Source organism: Schistocerca piceifrons, chromosome 9, assembly GCF_021461385.2.
Source record: "Schistocerca piceifrons isolate TAMUIC-IGC-003096 chromosome 9, iqSchPice1.1, whole genome shotgun sequence".
In the NCBI taxonomy this organism is placed as follows: Eukaryota; Metazoa; Arthropoda; class Insecta; order Orthoptera; family Acrididae; genus Schistocerca; species Schistocerca piceifrons.
The window spans coordinates 168,320,851-168,340,756 of NC_060146.1; positions in this window are offsets into that span (position 1 = coordinate 168,320,851).

Below are 19,906 nucleotides of genomic sequence, written 5' to 3' on the forward strand. Positions count from 1 at the left end.
TGCAGCATCTGTTCTTTGCCGAGCGCACGAGTTCGTGACGAGGTGGCCCGGTGTTTCTCTGCGGTACAGTCCACTGCTACATCCTTAGCGACGGCCGGCGCCAGAGAGAAGACGCCGTCTATATTGCGCACTGTTACACTGAAGAGCCAAAGAAACAGGTACATCTACCTAACATCGTGTAGGGCACCCGCGAGCTCGCAAGCGTCGCAACACGACGTGGCGTGGACTCGACTATTGTCTGAAGTAGTGCAGGTGGAAACTGGCACCATGAATCCTGCAGGTCTCTCCATTAGAGCAATAGGCGGCGGAGATCTCATCTCAACAGCACGCTGCAAGGCATCCCACATATGCTCAGTAATGTTCATGTCTGGGGGGTTCGGTCGCCAGCGGAAGTGTTTAAACTCAGAAGAGTGTTCCTGGAGCCACTCTGTAGCAATTCTGGTAGTGCGGGGTGTCGCATTGTGCTGCTGGGATTGCCCAAGTCCGTCGGAATGCACAATGGACATCAATGGACGCAGGTGATCAAACAGGATGCTTATGTACGTATCACCTGTGAGAGTCGTATCTACACATACCTGGACACGCCACACCATTACAGAGTCTCCTCCAGCTTGAACAGTCCACTGCTGATATGCGGGGTCGATAGATTCATGAGGTTGTCTCCGTACCCATACGCGTCCATCCGCTGTATAGAATTTGAAAAGCGATTCGTTCGACCACGCAACGTGTTTCCAGTCAACGGTCCAATGTTGATGTTCACATGCCCAGGCTTGGTGCAAAGCTTTGTGTCGTGCACTCATCAAGCCCACAAAAAATGGTTCAAATGACTCTGAGCACTATGGGACTTAACAGCTGTGGTCATCAGTCCCCTAGAACTTAGAACTACTTAAACCTAACTAACCTAAGGACATCACACACATCCATGCCCGAGGCAGGATTCGAACCTGTGACCGTAGCAGCCGCGTGGATCCGGACTGAAGCGCCTAGAACCGCTCGGCCACTTCGGCCGGCCCATCAAGCCCATATCGATGATGTTTCGTTGAATGGTTCGCTCGCTGACACTTGTTGGTGGCCCAGCATTGAAATCTGCTGCAATTTGCGGAAGGGTTGCACTTCTGTCACGTTGAACGATTCTCTTCAGTCGTCGTTGATCCCGTTTTTGCAGAATCTTATTCCGGCCGTACCGATGTCGGAGATTCAATGTTTTACTGGATTCCTGATATTCAAGGTACACTCGTGAAACGCTCGTACGGGAAAATCCCCACTTCATCGCTACCTCGGAGATGCTGTGTCCATCGCTCGTGCTCCGACTATAGCAACGTGGTGAAACTCATTTAAATCTCGATAACCTACTATTGTAGCAGCAGTAACCGATCTAAAAAGTGCGCCAGACACATGTTGTCTTATATAGGCGTTGCTGACCACAGCGTCGTATTCTGCCTGTTTGTATATCTGTGTATTTGAGTAAGCACGCCTACATCAGTTTCTTTGTCGCTTCAGTGTGTAGGTTATCGTTCACAGGTAGAGGATATAGATTCAAAACTGTTGATTGGTCTATTTGAATACGCGTTGCTATACCAGTGTAATATATAGAAAATATGTAAAGAAACACGTATAAGGACTGTGAATTACTCAGTAGCGTGTTCTTCATTAGTCTATCGATCGCTGAGACGATATAATATTGTTCATTGTTCTGAGTGTAATACACTTGAATAAAATCGATCTTGGGGACCAAGAATTACTGAAATTTAATTTGACTGGAATACTTATTTTATCTAGAAATCATTTCGATATAAATCAAGATAAATATTTTTCAATAATGGAATAGTGAAATACCTTAAAAAATATGTAAAGAATAATATGCTGCGACATTAGGAAGGAACATAAGGAAGTATTATCATTGAAATACTGTGTCATATTGGAGTTCAGAGCTCATTGCTCATGCTTGCAGAAAAATAATGATGCGTTAAGGATGGTTCCTCATTTTTGTAAGTACACGAATTATTGTTTCGTGTTATCACCCAAATACGTATCACTACAGCTGTGACATCCTGAGTGTTTTTTGTTTGTTTGTTATTTTCCTTATATTTTACATTGTTTGCGTGCTGTGGCTAGGTCTAGTTCAGTACACCATGTCATCATAGTAGCATTTTGCTAGTCCTTAGCTATTACAAGTTTGTTTTTATGTATGAAACGTGTCTTTTCTTTTGTAGTTGGGCTGTAGGTTCCCTCCTGTTCGTTGTAAATACTGCCTTGTGCTACGTTGCTGTGGCTTGAGCAAAGGTTTCACTCACCAATTTTACGTCTCTGCGAAACGTGTGTCCAACACAAACCACAGCAACATAATACAACGCAGTATTTACAAACGAGCAGGAGAAAACTTTAAGTTCAACTACAGAATAACACGTTTGACGCATAAAAACAAACTTGCCACAGCTAAGGACCAGCAAAATACTACTATGAGGAGGTGGTGTACTAAAGTAGACCTGTGGCTGATTTTGGTTCACAGTCACAGAACGCACACAATGTATAATATAAGGAAAATAATAAAAAAAAAAACACTGAGGATACTACAACTGTAGCGAAACGCATTTGGGTGATAAAACGAAACAATAACTTCTGTACTTGCAAAAAGGCGGACCCATCCTTAATTGACATACTCTATGGTGAATTACTCCGTGCCTTAGCTTTCAACTAATACCAGTTAGAAGAAATGAAATTTTGCACCTCACTGGGGTTCAAGACTCTGCAACAAAATAAACAGTAAGACATTTAAATTTTCAAATTACATTTTTAAGAGAGAGAAAAATGAAAATTTTAGCAGTTTTCGTGGTGTTGTCATTCGCCACACAGTCATTCACGTCGTAAAGCGAAGACAACGTCATATGACTCCACTAAAATGTGATGAAAGGAACTTTAAGCTATAAAGAGGGAACACTGCAGACTGGAATTGTCTTGACCGCAAAAATGACGAAGTTGGCCGTTTCAGCTGCTACCACTCGCAAAACGTTGTCACTGAAAATTTGCAAATTACTTATATTTTGGTCATCTACATGTAGTTAGATACGATATAATAGAGCACACATTAAACGAAATGCTTAGCTCCCGCTTCAGTAATGCGTACCATGTTTTATACCACCAGTACACATGTTTATTTATGTAGCAACATACCTTAGAAATATTTTGTACAGGAAACCTGTTAATTGAATCCCTGAGTTGAAGAATGCTTCGAAAAAATATTAATTTATAATGAATGAAGAAGATAACAGTAGATATCGCCAGAGTACATAATACTGAGTACAAACAGTTTAAAGTTCTGACCTGACGCTTTGAAACTAATAAATTAACCGCGTTATCCTGATTGGTTTGTCACTTAACGAGTTACATCCGGAGCGTTCCTGGCAACAGTGTAGCAGAAGTCTGCTGAAATAGCAGGAGTTCACTTTTCTGCATCCATCTTCTCCACGACTGCAATATACTGTTAAAATCGCTCGCCATGTCCGTCAGAACATTTTCACGGAAGAAGTCGAAGTGGACACGAAAGAACTGTATTTCAGAGCCAAGTCACGCTTTGCCAGGCAGCGTTGTCATCACCGTTTAACATCTTGTCAAACGGCCCTGTGTCTGGAAAGCTCTGGAGTCGCAAAAGGCGTGACGTCTATGAGCTCCCAAGCAAATATATTAACAGATCTTCATAAAACGTGTTTGTAAAGACTTTTATATTTCTTTTTTACTAAGTATTTAGTGGATCACTTAACCACTATGATATTACTGATTACGCTTTTGACAAATTTCAAATTGGTATACAACTGTGTTTTATCAAGACGATCCTCAACAAAATCTTTATAGTTTTTTAAGTTCTATTTCTAAAGTGATGTAGCAATTTTGTATAGGATAGTGGTATGTACGTATTAATGATCCTTTGCATAGGGTTTTGTGGATGGCTTCACCACTAAGATATAAACAAGAACGTTGTAAGATGGCATTTGTCAAATATTTCAAAGTGTATGATAATCTGCTTGCTGGTTTCAGATATTAAAAAAAGGGTTTTAAGCTACTGTATTGAAATGAAACTCTCTTAATTAATTTGCACTATACAGGGCGATACGTGCACTGCATGACGTAAACTAGGGCTGCTGTACTTGATGTAACCAACCGTCTCAGTTTCTGTCTATGCACCCGTATGATCGTATGGTGACATGTACCGCGGCGAGTTTCATGGATTGTAATTCAAATAGTATGTTGACAGGAATGGACTGCTGCTACCGGATGACAGGGGGTAAACTAAAGTAATCCGATTTTGCAATTTCCTTGAATTTCGGCACTGAAGACGGCGATTTACTGGTGAAATGCTGATATGCAAGAGTAATAAAAACATATTGTGACTAGTTGTTGTGTGCCTCTCCTCCTTTGTACACTGAGGAGTCACAGAAACTGTTACAGTTGCCTAATATCAGAAAGGCCGCATCACGACGTGGCATGGACTCAACTAATGTCTGAAGTAGTGCTGGTGGGAACTGACACTATGGACCCTGCAGGGCTATCCATTATACCTTAAGAGTAATAGCGGGTGGAGATTCCTTCTGTACAGAACGTTGCAAGGCATCCCAGATATGCTCAATAATGTTCATGTCTGGAGAGTCTGGTGGCTAGAGGAAGTGCTTAAACTCAGAAGAGTGTTCCTGGAGTCACTCTGTAGGAATTCTGGATGTGTGGGGTGTCGCATTGTCCTGCTGGAATTGACCAAGTCCGTCGGAATGCACAATGGACATCAATGGATGCAGGCCATCAGACAGGGTGCTTACGTACTTGTCACCTGTCACAGTCGTATGAAGAGGTATCAGGGGTCCCACATAACTCCAACTGCACACGTCGCACAGAGCGTCCACAAGCTTAAACATTCCCCTGCTGACATGCAGGGTCCATGGATTTATCAGGTTGTCTCCATACTCGTACACGTCCATCCACTCGATATGAGCAGCGCGGGATTAGCCGAGCAGTCTCAGGCGCTGCAGTCATGGACTGTGCGGATGGTCCTGGCGGAGGTTCGAGTCCTCCCTCGGGCATGGGTGTTGTGTTTTGTCCTTAGGATAATTTAGGTTAAGTAGTGTGTAAGCTTAGGGACTGATGACCTTAGCAGTTAAGTCCCATAAGATTTCACACATTTTTTTGTTTTGAACTCGATATGATTTGAACCGAGATTCGTCCGACCAGGCGACATGTTTCCAGTCACCAACAGTCCAATGATGGTGTTGACAGGCCCAGGCGCGGCGTAAAGCTTTGTGTCGTGCAGCCATCAAGGATACACGAGTGGGCCTTCGGCTCCGAAAGCCCATATCGATGACGTTTCGTTGAGTGATTCGGACGCCGACACTTGTTGATGGCCCAGCATTGGAATCTGCAGCAATTTTCGGCAGGATTGCAGTTCTGTCACGTTGACCGATTCTCTTCAGTCGTCGTTGGTCCCGTCCTTGTAAAAACTTTCTTCGGCTGCAGCAATGTCGGAGATTTGATGCTTCACCGGATTCCTGATATTCACGGTACACTCTTGAAATGGTCGTTCGGGCAAATCCCCACTTCACCGTTACCTCGGAGACGCTGCGTCCTATCACTCGTGCGCCGACTATAGCAACACGTTCAGACTCTCTTAAATCTCGATAAACTGCCACAGTAGCAGCAGTAACCGATCTAACAACTGCGCCAGACGGTTCGAATGGCTCTGAGCACTATGGGACTTCTCAGGTCATCAGTCCCCTAGAACTTAGAACTACTTAAACCTAACTAACCTAAGGACATCACACACATCCATGCCTGAGGTAGGATTCGAACCTGCGACCGTAGCGGTCGCGCAGTTCCAGACTGTAGCGCCTGGAACCGCTCGGCCACCCCGGCCAGCAACTGCGCCAGACACTTATTGTCGTATATAGACGTTCCCGAACGCAGCGCCGTATTCTGTCTTTTGTATATATCTGTACTTGAATACGCATGCGTATACCAGGTTCCTTGGCGTAGTGTAGTTTACGACGGCTGTGCACAACAACAGTTCCTTGGGGAATTAAAGTGGGTCAAATGGAATCTATTATCTATCGTAGACCTCGCCAAGTGCTAGACGGTGGCTCCACGGTCAGCTATTTGCACAGAGTGCTGGCACCCCCTCTGAAACGGCGACACTCGCATAGACATCCACCAGTTTGAGTGGAGCTCAACGCCGCGTGCCGGAATGCACTGACTGGGTCTCCCCAGTACTTCTGCGCAGGCTGGACGGCTTGAGTAGTCGCTGAGGATCACTCCCTCCCTCCAGATTAGTGCCACGCGATTCAAGTGTCTAGTTTCCTGATCTAAGGCCCTCAGCATCACCTGATTTAATTCGACTACATTCGATTATCCTGGTCTTGGTTTTGCTGATGCTCACCTTACACTCACCTTTCAAGACATTGCTCTTCGAAGTCTTTTGCTATCTCTGACAGAAGTACCTCAAATTTTTATTTCTTTTCCCTGAACTTCAATTCCTACTACATTATTAGGCTTCTTCATATAAATTGGTAGGTATCTCGTAATGGAAATAATGTAAAAAGTTTCTAAACACTCATTCTGGAACTTCGAGTATGTTACGACATGTCTGTAAATTTCAGCAAAAGTTTCCTCACTCCATAGATGTTTTGAAAGTGGACAAAGACTTAGTGGCTGACAAATGTGTGGAAAAATATGTTAGAGACTTAAGGCCATTTTGCAGTACATAGGCTTCCAGTTTGAAATTTTCACGCTGCAGCGGACTGTGCGCTGATATGAAACTTCCTGTGAGATTAAAACTGTGTGTCGGACTGAGACTCCAACTCGGAACCTTTGCTTTTCGCGGGCAAGTGCTCTACCTACTGAGCTACCCAAGCACGACTCAAGGCCCGTACTCAGAGCTTTACTTCCACCAGTACCCCGTCTCCTGCCTTCCAAACTTTACAGAAACTCTCCTGCGAAACTTGCAAGACTAGAACTCCTGAAGAAAGGATACTGCAGAGACACGGCGTAGCCACAGCCTGGGGGATGTTTCCAGAATGAGATTTTCACTCTGCAGCGGTCTGTGCGCTGATATGAAACTTCCTGGCAGATTAAAACTGTGTGCCCGACCGAGACTCGAACTAGGGATCTTTGCCTTTGACGGCCTTACGCGGCCTATCAACCCAGAAGATTTTAACTTTAGTGACAACGGCCATAAAAGGCTGCAGACTTATATAAAATATATACAGCTGAAGTGGTAAAACGCCACGTTCTTTTAATAAATTTCTTGCTGAGGTATCCACTATGGAGAAAACAGCAAACAAACGCTTGAGCGTCAAAGGGGAGTGCGTCGCCCATGGAGGGCACGGGTTCGATACCCGATCCAGCTCGCAGCTCTATCAAAGGCTGCATTCAGCCGCCTGCGCGTTCGCCGGGAATCCCTGTAGCGGCTGCAACTTAGGGATGGCGGTTTTTGCCGAAACAACCGGTTGTAGGTTATATCGGCTTTTTACACACCAGCTTAACCTGACTGTTAAAACGGCTCAAAATAACCAGTTTCTTAAGTAACCCATTTTCTGTTTTTTTTTTATTCCTGGTACTTCCTGTAATAAACGACGAAATCGAAAAAAATTGAAAAATTTTGACCCTCTCGGTTTCAAGATATGTAGAACCAAAGTATTAAATGAAACATTGGCAGGTTCCATGCCCTCTTTTGTATGTCTCCTCTCATTTTCATCAATTTTATTAATCCAGGATGAGATTTTCACTCTGCAGCGGAGTGTGCGCTGATATGAAACTTCCTGGCAGATTAAAACTGTGTGCCCGACCGAGACTCGAACTCGGGACCTTTGCCTTTCGCGGGCAAGTGCTCTACCAACTGAGCTACCGAAGCTCGACTCACGCCCGGTACTCACAGCTTTACTTCTGCCAGTATCCGTCTCCTACCTTCCAAACTTTACAGAAGCTCTCCTGCGAACCTAGCAGAACTAGCACTCCTGAAAGAAAGGATATAGCGGAGACATAGCTTAGCCACAGCCTGGGGGATGTTTCCAGAATGAGATTTTCACTCTGCAGCGGAGTGTGCGCTGATATGAAACTTCCTGGCAGATTAAAACTGTGTGGCCGACCGAGACTCGAACTCGAGACCTTTGCCTTTCGCGGGCAAGTGCTCTACCAACTGAGCTACCGAAGCACGACTCACGCCCGGTACTCACAGCTTTACTTCTGCCAGTACCTCGTCTCCTACCTTCCAAACTTTACAGAAGCTCTTCTGCAAACCTTGCAGAACTAGCACTCCTGAAAGAAAGTAAAGTTTGGAAGGTAGGAGACGAGATACTGGCAGAAGTAAAGCTGTGAGTACCGGGCGTGAGTCGTGCTTCGGTAGCTCAGTTGGTAGAGCACTTGCCCGCGAAAGGCAAAGGTCCCGAGTAATTTTATTAATGTTCAATGTCATTGCACGGTAGTAACAGACTGAATAAGGTTATTGTAATGAGAGTTTTTGTACTGAGAGCTCAAAAAATACTTTTCACTTGATTCTTGAACATGTTGTTTTACTTCCCTGGGTGGCCTGTGTGAGGCGAGCACCGGATGATGTGGCACACTGTGTTTCCGGTTGGGGGCTGCACTTCCCTGAATTCTGAGGGGTTCGCACAATAGGCTTAAGCGCCTGGCAGAACGACTGACGTCAGTCGAGTTTCGCCTATTGTATGCAGGGCGAAACGACCTGCGAGGCGTTTGAGTGTCGCCGCAGTTTATGTGTCTACCGTTCGGGCGCGTCCGGAACGAAGATTCCTGGCACCGACTGACTGCATTGTCCTCTTGATTCTGAGAATACTTGTGGACCGTGCCCTGCTGGGTGCGACTGTCTGGAGCCGGACGGCCGGTGGTCTTGGCAGGTTGTTTTCGTAGCCGGTCAAACGGCAAGTTCTGTGCCGTGAGCTGAATAGCAGAGGCATGATTGGTCAACTTAACTGTGGATAGTTGACGAAATAAAGCCCTGCTCGAAATTGGAGGGAACAGTCGCTATTGGCGCGAATGATGTTCTGAGACAGTGTGGGGGAATTTTGGAATCAGAACTGAATGCTGATTCGCGGTTTTCGAGGGGAGTAGGGAGCAGAGTAATGTTGGCTTCGCTCATGCGGTGCGCAGGCAGTGGGATTCGGGATCTGATCTTCCTCGGAGTCGGACGGTCTTGCGACTTGGTCGCTCGTTTTCGGAAGAACTTAGAATTCTCGGACAGCCTCGGACAGGAGGGGGTGCAGTGCATGTCTAGTTCTCGTGCAAAATTCGTCTGACTTAAAGACGTACAAACTCCTCTCCACCCCGGCACCTTGCAGCATGCAAATTAAAGAAAACTAAGTCCGTCCACCGTTCGCTGCTTTTCTCGAAAAGTGATAAGTGACAGAATACTACAAAAAGAGTCACCAGTATTCTCCTACTGATTCAAATTTTTCTCAAACTACGCTCAAAAACAATGTTGTAATCGGGAACCATACCACAATTTAGGTACTATGAATAGTCACTGCTAAAGGGTGAGAACTGAGGGTGAAGAATTCGGTTTTTTTTTTTGTAAAATAACTGCGTAGGCTTCCACCGATACCGTAACTTGACAGAAAAGTTTTCTCAGCATCGTACGGCGTAATACTGTAAAAAAAATAAAAAAATAAAAATTAAAAAATAAATGTACTGGAGAAACCAAGGTTTCGGCCAAAGTTACACTGAGATTGTTCTGCGTCGGAGGTTCGAGTCCTCCCTCGGGCATGTGTGTGTGTGTTTGTCCTTAGGACAGTTTAGGTCAAGTAGTGTGTAAGCTTAGGGACTGATGACCTTAGCAGTTAAGTCCCATAAGATTTCACACACATTTGAACATTTTTTTCGTCTGAGTCTACTGATGACCCAGACGCAGGAGACTCTGAAGAAGGCCACTGTAATCGTAGCCGAAACGTTGCTTTTCTCAAGTATAGTTTCTTACATTATGACGCGGTACGGTACTGAGAAAACTTCTCTGTCATCTGTTCTTCGTATTAATTCGTCCGTTGTAAACAGCTACGAGCAGATAAAGGCGTATTCTGCAGACACGGGCAGCAGATCAGCTACTTCCTGCTCTTATTGTACACTATGCATGAGCTGTTGTGAAGTTTTAATTTATTACTGTCACTATAATTTCTCTTCCTGTTTTCATTATTTCGTAGTAGCGACAGATAAATATTTAATCTCTCAAACCAAAGAAGCATTGCGTTTCACTGGTATGTCACTGCGTAAAAATATTTCCACACTAGGTTTTCGCCATTCTCAGTGCAATGGATGTCCCTTGAGACAGCAAGAAACTACGGCAGATAAGGGGGGAGGGCAAGTCGCGAACGCTGCAAGTGCACGAGTCCCTTAAGCCGCGACACACGGCAACTGGGGCAATGCTGTACCAGTTGCTATGTCACGTGTTTGTTGCTCGTTTCTGTAGGTGTTCTTATTAAAACAGCACTGACTCCTTGTCCCATTGTCGGAAATAGCGCAATATTTCAAGCCAATGCAAATTTTACGAATAAAAACCGGAACCGCGCTGCTGCTATGGTAGCAGGTTCGAATCCTGCCTCGGGCATGGATGTGTGTGGTGTCCTTAGGTTAGTTAGGTTTAAGTAGTTCTAAGTATAGGGGACTGATGACCTCAGATGCTAAGTTCCGTAGTGCTTAGAGCCATTTGAACCATTTTTTTTAAACGATTTACTTAAAAACGAAAAATTTTAGCAGTGCACCTATGGCTAATTCATGTTTCGGTTTTTTATTCGGTTGTTAGGAAAAAAAAGGAATACACCTGTTGTAACAGCGATCAAACAAATACCGAGAAATACTAGATATTCAGAACTTAAATACCGGTATCTGTTTTAAGTGGTGTCAGGTTTTCCCAGCAGTTCTGGAACTGGAGCGCGGCGCTGCACTGTGACCGTGTCAATTTGGCCGGCCGTCAGTCGGTCAGCTTAATGTCCGCGCTGACCCGCCAGCGGCAGCTACTGTGCCCTGTACGCCCACGCACGTGTTCAGCGTGTGATATCGTGCGTCAGCTTCCTTTATCGAAAGCGTCCAGTAATCAGCGGGCTAGAAGTCTTCACGGCCTGTCACGGATCCGTCAGAAGCGTGTCAAGCAAGTATGTCAGCGGAAATTTTTCTGCCACTTTTATTTCCTACTAGCTTAGCATCCGCTGCTTCCCTCGCGTATAACGTATAGTCTGCACGCAGTTTGTAAATATTTTTCTTTAATCGAAATTTTATGTTGCACACAAATTGCAACTATTCAAAAGAAGAGATACGTAAACAGGTACAATACAGCGCTGCGGTCGGCAAAGCCTGTATAAAACAACAAGTGTTTGGCGCAGTTATTACACTACTGACCATTAAAATTGCTAAACCAAGAAGAAATGCAGATGATAAACGGGTATTAATTCGACAAATATATTGTACTAGAACTGACAAGCGATTACATTTTCATGCAATTTGGGTGCATAGATCCTGACAAATCAGTACCCAGAAAAACCACCTCTGGCCGTAATAACGGCGTTGATACGCCTGGGTATTGAGTCAAACAGAGCTTGGATGGCGTGTACAGGTGCAGCTTCAACACGATACCACAGTTCATCAAGAGTAGTGACTGGCGTATTGTGACGAACCAGTTGCTCGGTCACCATTCACCAGATGTTTTCAATTGGTGAGAGATCTGGATAATGTGCTGGCCAGGGCAGCAGTCGAACATTTTCTGTATCCAGAAAGGCCCGTACAGGACCTGCAACATGCGGTCGTGCATTATTCTGCTCAAATGTAGGGTTTCGCAGGAATCGAATGTAGGGTATAGCCACGGGCCGTGACACATCTGAAATGCAACGTCGACTGTTCAAAGTGCCGTCAATGCAAACAAGAGGTGACCGAGACGTTGCATGGGGGCTTAATTAAATACAATGCAAATAATTTTAATTTTTAGTAGCTGTCTGTCCGGTTACACAGTCTCGTAACCGGTTGGCCCTGACTAGTATTAGTACGCAATCTGACTGCATAGAATAACAACAAAGAATGAAAGGAAATTTCCGTTAACACAATTAATTAATTAAGTCCCCAGCAACTATAAAAGCTACGAAACAAAAACTACGAAACAACAAAGCACAAGTGTAACTGTTCTGTATGTGGAAGTGTGATTCAATGTACACATCTGGCACGGTTCTTCCTCAATAGGACAAGATATTTTAAATACCATTTACACTGAATTAATTAGAAAAAAACTGAAATACTATAAGTGCACATAGAAACCCGAATTACAGTCTAATACATGAACACAAGCCAGATGCTTTGTTGACTGAACCTGTGACCAAGAGGCATTGTTAGTTAGGAAATTAAAAAAATAAAAAATACAAAAAATGTTTTTTACCTTCATATGTATTGACTAAAAATACACTCTGATCATTACAACATTTCCATTCGAACAACATCTGCTGTCTAGCCCATCAAAACAACTGCACACGACATCCTCTCAGCAAGCACTAACCACCACAACTTCTGAACAAGCACTGCCAGTGGAGGCGGCGGAATAAAACTCTTTGGCGCGATCTCTGGCGCTGTGACTCAGTGTAGCCACCTTTCAACGTGTAACCACTTTTCATATGCCCCTCCTCCACGGGCGAGAATTTGATGGTATTTTTGCCAGCATTGGTGGTGAAAATACCACCAAATTCGTCAAAAAAAAAATAAAGACAGAAATAAAAGATAATATTAATAAGTAAATATCACATAATTAGATAAATTTTGGCTTTGCACTGACCCTTCAATAACCTAATATATAAAATACAGTAAGGAATACAAATGCTTGCGTACATGTGACTTTACATAATAGTTTACACAAGTATCATTCAATTAATGGCACCAGCAATGACGAATAGCTTATACATTTCATAAACAGTAAATACACAAAAAATCAGTTTATACAAATATTCACATAAAATCTTTTCAATAGTTCAATAAACAGGTAGCATTCCTCAGAGTAGTTGACAGTTCCAGCAGTAGCACCCAGCAATGGTCAACAGGTGCAAATAGCAGTCTCATAATATTTCATCAGCAGTATTTAAACAGCTCCAACAGTGGCACCCAGGAATGTTGAACAGATGCAGACACCAACAAGTGACATCATTTCATTAGAAGCAGTTCCATCAGTGGCACCCAGCAATGTTGAGCAGGTGCAGACACCAACAAGTGACTTCATTTCAGTAGAAGCAGTTCCATCAGTGGCACCCAGCAATGTTGAACAGGTGCAGACACCAACAAGTGACATTATTTCAGTAGAAGCAGTTCCACCAGTGGCACCCAGCAATGTTGAGCAGGTGCAGGTAACAGTCCATAATATTCACTATCACTAATCAGACAGTTCATCAGAGTTTATCAGCAGACACAAATACCAGTAAACCTATAATATTTATGGATGTCAGTGCAAGCCACAACAAACAAGTAAAATAATATTTAGGAGATAGGTCGATACCAATTATTTGGGATTAGGAAAGGAAAACACACAAAACACATTCACTCATCTTTCATCCACATTAAGTACTACTGTGTAATTGGATAGTGTTAACTGTGTAAATGCAATTCTGTCAAAATTTGATGTTCAACATGTGTATCAAGTAGTAGTGGCAACAGTGTATAACAGCCAATAATAGTTAGTAAACGTCATAGTCATCATGGCAAGACCAATGTTTGCCAAGCCAAATCAAAATGTACGGTTGCTGAACAACTGTCAATGTGCCAAGATATGCAAATGCTTCCTCTCTCCAAAAAAAAGAATATACTGCTCATTGATTTAACAAAGTGTGTGTGTAGACAATCTTCCTTCCACTTGAGTGTTCTAGTCTGCCATCTTCATCCTCCTTGTTCCATATAAACCAACAAAAAAAATATGCTCCTCACTTACTTTACCTCTTATCCACCAAAACTCCAATAATCATCAGCATCACATAATCTTAATACTTCAATAATACCTCTTACGTCGATACATATAAACCTTATCATCAATATCATTTACCTTACCTCTTGTCCACCAAAACTCCAATAATCATCAACTTCACACAATCTCAATACCTCAATAATACCTCTTCAATACGTCGACACATGTAAACCTTATCGCCAATATCATTTCACTTCCATAACAACTCTGTCCTCTAGTCAGTCTCCTCGAACAAGTACAGATAAAATCCTAGTGCAAACTTCATCATCCCATACAATCCGAAGACACAATGTCCACACACAACCTCTGTGTAATCCATCTGACCCAAATCTTCTACTCATTATGAATAATAAAATACATTTTGGTTACCTTGTCCATCATTAAATAAAAGAAATGCATACACGACCTCTAACAGCCTTTAGTTTGAATAACTCTCAGTAAGTAAGTACGAGTACGGAGTGTTAATGATCGTAATATTTCACAGTGTGTACACCACTACAAGAATCATGGCCAAACAGAAGCAAACATGTGGAGTATTTCTTGTGTCAAGTGTCACTTGCTATTTCAATTGCTCACGAAGAATGCAGTGTAATAACTGTCAATGGTCTAAACCTAGTGTTGGTATGTCATGTCGTTAGCTTCCTTCCTACTAGCATAAATTTATACAGCTTCCATAAAACCTCCAGTTCATGTGACTTCAATGAAGTTTCTTGTACCAACGTCGTTCGTAGAATTATAGCAGTTCATTTTTTTATCTTAAAAATATAAGGCACTGAGCGTAAGCAAAACATGCAATAGCGAGTAAATATATCATTAGAGAACAGAATGTTAACAAGTGGATGTAGCACAATCCCTATAACGAGGCTCTGCCAAGCGAACAATCTATAATTATTACCATAGTGTGACCTAAACTCCATGTTCGTACACCGTATATCAGCATTTCTATATACCAAATTAAAGAGTAGTAATGACAACAAAACAAAAATGTGTAAATATGCAATCCATACGCAAAGCAGCAAATATATATCTTACACAATAAACAGGTCATTAGCATCATATCAGCATAAGCAAATAAATGTTCATATGTAATCTTAATAAGTAAACATGAAGACGCAAGCAGATAAATCACAAAGTATAACCTACACATAACTATATCAGCACAATTAATCAGGTGACAATTATAATTTAAATAAATAAGCACAGCAGGCACGTAATAAAAACAAATGTGACATCAGTAAAAAAGCAGTGCACCCAAGCGATGCATAATATACATAAGCAACAACCCTGCTCATTAATAAAACATTGTCAAAATCAGCAAATGTACGCAAGCACGTCGCTTCACAAGTAAATTCATAGAACATGAAATTTAGCACAAAGTATAAATCACGTAATCGCGAGCAGCAAATTACGTCTTAAGTACGTACCTAAGTGGAAATATGTTACCTGAAAAATAAACTCAATTAATAGTTACATTTTAAGTTTATTAGTTTCTTCTTCGAAATTACATTCTACCTGAAATTTTCTCGATAGCAAGTCCTCTTAACGTCGGACACACACAGAATTTACCTGAAGTTCTTAAATATTTTATACAACCGTATCCTGAAAAATACTGAACGTTAATAACATAATTTATCAAGTCACTACAGCTTTATACTGAATTTATTCGGAGAAATTAGACTGTGTATTTGTTTACGGCTGTCAGTGCATTCGCACTGAGCGCTCGATCAGCTGTAGGTACGCGTGACGTAGGAAGTAATTGTTTGCGGTCAACGACTGCCTTGTGCGGCGCGCAGACTTGACTGTTGCTTTAAGTATGTGCCGCCGCCAGAACACGGCGCGGTATCCTTGTATTCTCTGCATGTTTACATGTAACTGTTAGTTTCTCAAAAGTATGTCATTCCACAAAAATTTTAACGTTCGATATATGATGTATTCCCTTAGAGCGCCGAGATTTAAGAGTTTCTACTTCGACAGTGTTATCATGAATAATTTTGCGAACACTATATGGACCGTTATAAAGCAGAAAAAATTTGCGACACAAGCCCTTTCCTTTGTGGGACAAACGATGAGACTTTATTAACACCTTTTGACCAGCTGACAAGGTTTTTAAACGACCAGGACGTTTAGCTGATTTCTCTCTTCTAGCAGCCGCAGATGCAATATTTTGTAGAGCCAGGTTGACAACTTCAGAATGCCGCAGTTTCCGTGAAGGCGGAAAAGGAACGATTTCAGAAATGCGATTTGTCGGTGCTTTATTTTTTAATATCAATATAGGCGGTAAAGAAGTTGAATCATTAGGGAGTTCATTCAGAATGTTTTGAAAAATATGAAGATACTGATCCCAAGTTCTGTGATTCTGATGACAATAAAGTCGACAGAATTTATTGATTTCCTTCATCCATCTCTCTTAAGCGTTAGATTGAGGGTGAAAAAGTGAAATGAAAATTGGTTTAATCTTACGACTCCGTAGAGTACGAAGCCAAATTTTAGAGCGAAACTGTGATCCATTATCCGATATAACCTTATCAACATGACCCACTTCTTTAAGAAAATGTTTGATGAAAGCATTAGATACTGAACGAGCTGTTGCTTTGCGTAAAGGTGTAAAACACACATATTTTGATGTCAATTACACTGCTACCAAAATGTACGCAAAACCATTAGTAGATCGAACCACTGGACCGGATAAATCGACTGCAGCCATCTCCTTTAATTTCGCTGGAATGATAGGAAACAACGGTGCTCTGTGAGAAATAGTTGGCGGCTTAGCCTTTTGACATAATTTACATTTGGCAAGAAAAGATCGAATACGTTTTTCCATATTACTGAAGTAGCAATTGTCTCGTAATTTATGAAAGCATTTTCTGGGACCAAAGTGTGCATAACTGAAATGTGTATACCAAATCAATTTATTAACCCACTCATCAGGAATGCAAACTGACCAAACAGAGTTGTCGACCGATTTTCGTTTAAAAAGAATATCATTGCGAACTAAATAATACTGTCTAATCGCTACGCTTTCCTTTCTCCTCCACTTCTCCTTAATGTCCTTCCAGATTGGATCCTTATTTTGCTCCTTAGCGATGTCCTGGAGCGAAGACGAAATAAAATTTTCAAACGCAACACCTTGAACATACATCAAACAATAATTGTTTTCCTTGCAGTCCTCTTCAGCACTTTGTTTCAAACCCATAGGTGCACGTGATAAAGCATCAGCAATAATATTTGAAGAACCCTGTATGTAAACAATACTAAAATCAAATTCCTGTAGATACAGCGCCCATCGTGACAATCTTCCATGTGTTAATTTTGTTGACATAAGAAATTCCAGAGCTCGATGATCGGTGTAAACCTTAGTATGTCTCCCATACAAAAATGTCCGAAATTTTGTGAAAGCGCAAACAACAGCCAAGGCTTCAAGTTACGTAATCGAATAATTCTTTTCTGATTTAGAGAGAACACGACTTCCAAATGCAACAGTTTTCTGTACTACAACGCCGTTTTCTTCTATCTTTTGAAATAAGTGTGCACCTAGGCCTTTGTATGATGAGTCCGTCGCCAAACAAAAATCTTTAGATAAATCCGGATGTGAAAGAAGTGGAGCAGCAACTAAAGCATCACGAAGTTGTACATATTCTGATTGAGCTTCCTCATCCCAACACCAATTAGAATTTTTTCCAGATAGTTCACATAAACGAGGTGTGGCCAAATTGTCCAATCTAACAAAGCGTCTAAGAGTATTACAGATACCAAGGAAACTACGAACATCACGTTTTGTAGTAGGAACAGCATAATTACGAATAGCATCTAGTTTCTTTGGATCAGGAAGAATACCTTCTATAGAAATAATATGACCAAGAAACTTCACCTGAGAACGACCAAATTCTGATTTTTCCAAGTTCACTGTAATGCCAACTCTTGCAAAAATACGTAATAATGAATCCAAAATTTTGTTATGCTCACTCCAAGAACGTTTAGCAATAAGAATATCGTCAACATATGAAGTAATATTGTCACGAAGATAAACAGGTAAAATTTCGTTTAAACTACGAATGAATGCTGCAGAAGATACAGTAAGTCCAAACGGTAATTTCCGAAATTGATAACAGTTACCAAAGGCTAAAAAGGCAGTGTATTTTCTACAATCAGGGTGGAGTTCTACTTGCCAAAAACTTGCGCGCATATCAATCGTGGATAAAACTTTAATTCCATGGAAATGTTGAAGAAGTTTATCTAAATTTTGTGGACGGTCAGTTTCAGGAATGATGATATTATTTATCTGTCTGGAATCCAGAACCAAACGAACTGACCCATCCTTTTTAAGAACGACGTGTAATGGGCTGGTATAACGACTGGTTCAATAATGCCTTGATCTAACATGTATTGATGTTCACTCTTAACCTTGTCTCTGTAAGCCAAAGGAATAGCGTACGTTTTTCCTCGAAATGGTGTGTGTACTTTTACTTTAAACAAATATTGTAAGCCTTGTATAGTTCCTGTGTGTGAAGTCAAAATTTGGTGCAGTTCTTCTCTTGCAACGTCATCTGGCACTTCAGCTTTCTTAACCTTTTCATTAATTAACTCTTCGTTATTAATTATATCATCCATCGCGTCTCTGTATCTATTGTCGTTGTCATGAATGTACACATTTTCGTCATAATGCTCAGCGAAAACATCAGAAGTAAGAAACCTTAAACATTTTGTGTCCGATTCAGATTTCGTTGAACACTCGAAAAATTTCAAACATCTCGGCATTCCGGCAACAGTCAAGTTCAAACTTCCTTCTTTAAAGTTTAAAATTGCCTTATGTGTGTTAAGAAACTCCATACCTAATATAATTTGTGCACTGAGTAATGGAACAATAATGAAATTAGCAGAAAATTCGTATCCTTGACAAATGAAATTTAGGTTGGTCTGTTGTTTGACTTCCACACTTTTTCCAGAAATAGCTCCTCGAATTGTAGTTTTAGAAACAGGTAACACAGGACAAGCAATAGTTCTTACACATATACGAAAAACTGATTCACTAATAACATTCAATGGGCTCCCAGAATCTAAAACCGCAGTGAACTTATTCATACCCACACATATTTCAATAACAGGATGTAAAAATGCGTCTACATTATTTTCCTTTTCGTCTAGCAAAATGTCTCTCATGTCTTCCAGGCGTACGTAGTGTAAAGTCGTAGTGTCATTACTTTCTGAACCGTCTATATTGCTGCCAGAAGCCGAAGCTACAAGTCATTGTCGATTGTTTGCGTCACGTCTTTGATTATTCGCGTCATTTCGCGGATCAATTTCTACGATTTGCACTTGTCTCTCTGAATTTCTGTCACGTGGAGGATTCCAATTAGGTCCCTCCTGTCTGTTACATGTAAATTCTTGGTTGTGTCTGTTATTAAAATTTCTGTTTTCCTGGCTATCTGCATGACTACTTCTTGTGTAATTTCGACTGTCACTTCTGAAATTACTGTTATATTTACTACCCTGGTTATTTTTGTAGTAAGAATTTCTATTATTGTATGAATAATTCCTGTCTTGATGATACCGATTACTGTTTCCGTATGATTGATCATTCCGGTAGGAATTTCCGTTATTATAATTGTCTGTGTAATTTCTGTTAGAACGTCTGTTATTGTCATAAGGCTGGTATCTATTGTCCTGTCTGTTTCGTCTATCATTCTCAAAATTACCCATATAACGTCCGTTCCGATCATTATCCCTTCTCTCTGAAAATCTATTGTGATTACCGTTACTGAAAAAATTACAAGAAGTCCCGTCGTCGTTGTCATACTCAAGTTCTTGTAGCAAAGTCTTAAAAGTCCCAATGTCGTCTTTACATCTTCCGGCTAAAGCAATTTGTCTTATGGATTGTGGCAGCTTAGTTAAACAAATGCGAATTAATTCAGTCGGGCTATAAGGGTTGGAAAGGAACTGATTCTT